Source organism: Passer montanus, unplaced genomic scaffold (genome assembly GCF_014805655.1).
Source record: "Passer montanus isolate IOZ18808 unplaced genomic scaffold, ASM1480565v1 scaffold9, whole genome shotgun sequence".
In the NCBI taxonomy this organism is placed as follows: domain Eukaryota; kingdom Metazoa; phylum Chordata; class Aves; order Passeriformes; family Passeridae; genus Passer; species Passer montanus.
In genome coordinates, this window is record NW_024374367.1 from 3,446,644 (window position 1) to 3,452,643 (window position 6,000).

Below are 6,000 nucleotides of genomic sequence, written 5' to 3' on the forward strand. Positions count from 1 at the left end.
CTGCTGTTTTACACTAGACAAGGATTTGGCTCCGGGAATCGCCTCTGCCTGATTCCAGTCAGCTGCAATTAGCATGTGGGTGGATGTGTGGCTCTCTTCTGCCATGTGACCAGGTAATGCTAAAGGAGAGGGAACTATAATCCCTTTAGCTCCACCATACATCTCCCCATACTGCCTGAGATTAACTGAGGGGTAATTTGAACAAAGTAAAAATGGTATGCAAATATTTAAAAAGATAAAACAAGATGTATGTGCAGAGGGATTTTAGCAGCCCACAGACAACCACTGTTATGAGCTTCATAAAGCTCAGCCCAATTTCTCCATCAGGGAAATGAAATCTGCATCTTTGGACATGGAGAACACTTGACTGTGCAAGGCCATGAGCATTCTGTTCCAAAATGTTCTACTCTGAGCAGGGGATAGGACCAGGTGACTTCAGAGGTCCTTTTCAGCTGATACTGCTCTGCCAATCTGGTCTGTTGAAGGGAAGATTTGTGGTGAAATAATTGTCCTTTCTTTTGTGACTCTGACTCAACTACTGAACCCGTGCTTGTTTAGACCTGCCTGCTGGGAATTGATAGCTCTGGCAGAATCGTTGAGGCAGACCCTTCAAGTGTGTTATACCAGCAACAAATTAACTCATTGCTGTCAGCAAAGTTAGGGTACAAGATTTCCTTTGATCTCTTTGTGCTTCCCTGTCACTGTGAGATCTGTATTTCTCTCATCATTTATTACAGTCTGAATCAAAATGCTTATGCTTCAAAAGTTCACCTGCTTTGTCTGAAATCCTCCCACTTTTTCTTTGCTTTACTGTATGGAAACGATGTTGATTCACAGAGATGATTGTGCATCATACCTACCTTTGCTTTTATTTTCTTTTCTGCTTTTCACACACAACAGCATTATATCAGGGCCCTTGTACCTACTTCTCAGGCTCCCTGGAGTATGTATGACTTGCGGGGTTTCTGGAGCTGTGTTAATAGAAGTGCAGCCCTGAGGAACACTGCTGCAAGCTGCTATCCCTGAGAAACAGCACAAACTCTTCAGGTCATTCTCTAACTCCCCTTGGTCTTTCAAGATTTCACTACCTAAAGAAAGCACACAGACACATTGTCCCTACAACTGTGTGTAATACTTGATTTCTTGAGCTGACAGCTACCACCACTTATTCATTAACAGTCTTTTGAGGGACAATGCTACAAGTGTGAGAACAGCAGCAGTGGGGGTGATATCATTATTCTCTGAGTCAGGTTTGATTTAAGAAGGTAAGAAATCATCAGGAGAAGCTTCTGAGAATCAGAATTGCAAACTAGATGATAACAGCCTTCTCTAGGTTATGCTTCCATCACTCTTCAGTTAAAACAGATTTCTGGGCTCTTTGTTGACAACATTCTGCTGGTCATAAGCATATGGGCAAAAGAAAATTTATGGGAAAACCCCCAAGTAACCTCCCTGCTTTACCATCATTGTGCTCTGGGGCAGATCACAGCAGATGAAGGAAAGTCAGAAATTTGGGAAGTTTATTCTTACCCTGACCTGTCTGTGATAGCAACAAAACTTGTTTTGTCTCTCAGTGCTTCATCTTATCTCCATGTAAAATGCAGTGGTTTTGATTAATATTAAAAAGGAGGATTAGAAGCTTAATCCATTCATCTTTGTACATTAGTTCGAAACATTTAGAAGAAGACATGGGAGTCCAAAGGTTTGCTGGATAAGAGCCTGCTGTGCTGGGTGGCAATGGTAATTAAATCTAAGAGTGGGTCTTTTTGAATTATTTTCTGGACTCTTGGTTTGCAGTGTGATATGAAGAATTCATAAAGAGTCCTTGGCAGAAGTTATACAGAATCTCCAGAACAGATACATGATTTCAGTGACTCCAGAGCTGAGAATACATACAGGAGGCAGATACACTTATTTTCTTGAGTGTGCAACCAGTTATGAAATGAATATTATGATTCGAGTGTTGAGCATTATTCTGATTTCATTCTGATTGCACTTTGAGACACAGATATGGCCTGATGTTTAAAAAATACTGATTTATTGAGTGTCAAGTAAATGTTAAGAAAACTTCAAAAAATACCAACATAACTATAAGTATAATAAGTTATAGACTTGCTGGCCCTTGTACTGCTTTTCCAAATAGCTTATGGGAAGTGGAAAGCTTCAGAAAACCAAATATATATATATATATATATTGCTCAAGAAGTTATGCAATTTTTCACCCCTGCATACAGAGGCAATATTTGACAGTAGGATATTCTGGTATTTATGGCAATGTGTCAATCTGTGTTGGTTATACAGATACCATATTTGTGGCTTAGCCAGACTGCCATGGAAAGAATTGCTCTGCAAAGAGACAGCCAGGTATGTGGCTGTGCTCTCAGCCACCTCTGCCCAGTGACCTTTTCCTGGCAGCCTCCTTTTCACTGGATGCTAAGGGGAGGGGGAAAACTACAAATTCATTTTCAGAGGGACTATGGCAAAGGCCTGTGGGAGACAACAGTCCCTTCCCCTGCCTCCCATTCTCAGGGCTCACTTACCAACTTGATTAACTGCTGCTGCAACTTGTCCCAGCTACTTTAGCTCATTTCCCTTTCCCCCCACTTAAATGTATGTGTTAAATCATCAGCAAGCCTGCATTCTGTTCTAAGAATTACTTTCCTGCAGATTTCCCTATGGAGAGCTCTCATGTATCTTGCGGGGAGAAGAAGTGTGTTGATGTCTGACACATTACATTTCCTTCTATATTTGCCCTTCGTTCATGTACAGAAAGAGGCTAAAAATTGTTGAGGATATTTGTTGGTTGTCACTCTTATTTGTGGATGAACATGCACATACAGCCTTATGCAGGGATATGGAAACTTTGAATTTTAAAACAGTGAGAAAAGGTTTTATATCCTTGTTTATCCTCTAGGCACTGTGCTCTCACTTCTCTTGATACTGAGGGGGAACAGGTTATTAATGGGCTGGTTCAATAGACTTGTTAAAAGATTTTCTTTATAATAAAAGGAAAAACCCAACCTTTTTGAAATTCCATCATTGAATGAAATTACATCACTGATTTAGTCTTTATTTTCTGTATGATTAAACATCTCATTTTTATACAGAATAAAAATTCTTGTCAAGAAAAATTGGTCACAGTTCAGATGTTTTCTAACAAGACATCAGCTGCATCATTAGTATGGTTTTTCTCTATGCTGAGCATCAGCTTATATGAGAAAGAAGGGATTTGCTGAGCTCCACATTCTTCTTCCCTCTCCGATCTGCATATCGTGCTCCATTGCTGTGGTACATTAATTCTCTTGTGACCCAGCCATTCATAAATTAGCTCTCTCATCATCACTGCAGAGAGCACAGAATTGCAAACTTCACTGAGGGGAAGATCTTGTAGGTCAGCCCACGCCATTTCCTCACCATTCTGAGATTGAGCTGTGCTTGTGAAGGAATGGGGGGAACCAGTGGCACTCAGGTTCCACATTATTGGTGGCAGAGCTGGAAACCTGGACAGGCGCCACTGAGATGCTTCCACTCCCTGAAGAGTTTGAGACTCTTCTGTTCCCAGTGAAGATCTGATATCCATCTGTTTAGAGGTCTTTCAGTGCAGAGTGACAGAAGAAGGATCCTTGTTGGTCAGAACATTTAATTCTGACAAGTATATATTTGGCATGTGAGAAACAAGTTAAATATTTGTTCTGTATAGTTTGAAAATAAATACATGAGTATTATTCCAAATGTTCTGAAGTTAAATACAGTTTTGCGGCAAATGTGGTCTTCAGGATCTTTTTCTGGTTTGTAAGAATCAGTCTCATACAAATTCCATTTGTTTCATTTTCAAGTCCAGCCTTTCCTGGGCTTTTTCCCTGCATAAAGCCTTGTGACACAGTGACAGATATTCTCCTGTATTTACAGACACTTACCCTTCTCAGATGCAGGCAGATGAAGGTAATTTTGTAATTTTTTAGAGGTGAATCTTCACACAACTATTTGTCTTCTGAAATATAATCCCTCTAGTTTTTATGTTTAGAAGGTCATTTAATAAATTGTTGATCTTGTGTGCTCCTACAACTATTAGATCTACTGTTGTACTGTGCACTGTATGTGGTGTGCAAGAGTTTGGGATGCTGTGTTGTTTTCACACATACAATATGGAAATTTCAGCTCAACTTTAAGGGAATAAATCCACATAATTTTCCTAATGATGCCATAATTTCATATTAAAATTTGTAGTGCTTTCTGTTTGAGAAAATGTAAAAGCTTCAGCTCTGGTTATGTCTTTTACACCCATTTGATAATATTCTGACTGAAAACCCTGCAGAACGTGATGGTTCAGCTTTCAAGTCACTCTTGTGCTCCTGGGCCATAAAAGTGAAAATGTATTTTGACAGTGCCATTCAAACTGTACCCTGACTCACAAATGCCAGTTGGCAAACATCTGTTTCATTTCTCTGAGGAATTGTGCTTTACTATTGAGTGTTAGTGGGTGGCCATACAATATGCTCTGTGAGCAGCCAAAACCAAAGAAAGACTATTTCATACTTTCATTTCTTACATGCAGTGAACCTCTCAGTGCCAGTGTTCGTAATGATGGGTTGTGGTCACTGCTACTGGAGTGAGAGCCCATCTCCAGGCAAATACAATTCTTTAAGAGTTTTGTATTTTCTTGATTATAAACAGCAGCTTTATTCAGGTCAGGCTTTATTTCATCAGCTGAGCTCAAAAAAACATCTCAGGGAATATTTTGAGTTATTCCTCGCAGGCAGTTAAGAAAAGTTTAATTCATATGACTGCTGCACAGGTTTGCACATTGTATTTCCACCCCAGACTGATGTGCAGGGTGAGCTCCAAGTCAAACATCCACTGGAATTTTAAACCTAGTTCTCAACCCAGTTCAGAAAGAGGATAAATGGAAATGGCCAGTTTTGAAACTGGCTTCACTGGTGTCACAGCTAATCCTAAATTTCTGCATGAGCTCCTAGTTCAGATAAAGCCCTATAGGAACTAAACTAAGCAAGAACATTTAATTTCTTTAGGAAAGGCTTCTCTTTTTGGGCATGAAGGAAAGTTCAGAGAACCAAATGGAAGAAATAATTTTCTCATGGTAACTAAGCACCAGAATCACACACACACACACTGAGCTGCCAATTGTAGCTGCTGTTTTGGATGCAGTTTAAGCAACCGTGACTAGAGAGGATTTGAGGAGCAGGAAAAATAAATAGTTATTTAACTTTTCTGAAAGCATTTAATAGCTAACAAAAGTTCAGTCATCTATGTGCCTTTATATGAGAGACATTTTTCTGTTGTGATCTGGCTGCATGATAATGTGGGTTATTATCTCCCTCACACTCATATTGTCAAATGCACATAAACTGAATGAGAGTCTTGTTTAGTGTGAGAAGGGATAGAAAAAGAGGATGAAAAACACATAGACAACATTACTTTAAAAATACTCTAAAATTATTGGATACTCACAATAGATACTAATTAACAGCTGATGGAGAATTTAAACCCTGCAATTTGGTGTTAATTCCCAGATTTACATAAGCACTGGGAAACAACTGATGATATATCCAGATGACAGAAATTGCTTGGTGGGATATTCCTGTGTTTGAAAAATGTGAAAAATACACGACAACAATTCTGAGATTAAAGGCATAGTAGACTGAGCAGACCTATTTTGGCTTCCACTTTGTTAACCCTCTTCACACTGATTGACTCCTTATCATCTATAAAACTATTTTTTGAAGAAAGGAGTGTTCATGGTGTGAAAAATTACCAGAAAGGGACAGAAACTTAAGGAATACTTTAGCCACATTTTATTACTCCTGCACATATTTAACTGCTTTTAGTCTAAGACTGTTTCTAAAGTTTTATTACTTCAGGTTTTCAGTACTGACTAACATTTATGGGAAATGATGTGAAGTTCAATAGTTGCTTCTTTTTTTTCACAGATTTTTATTGAATTGTGCAGCAAAAAGCTTCTTCTAAAAGATGCCTTCAGGA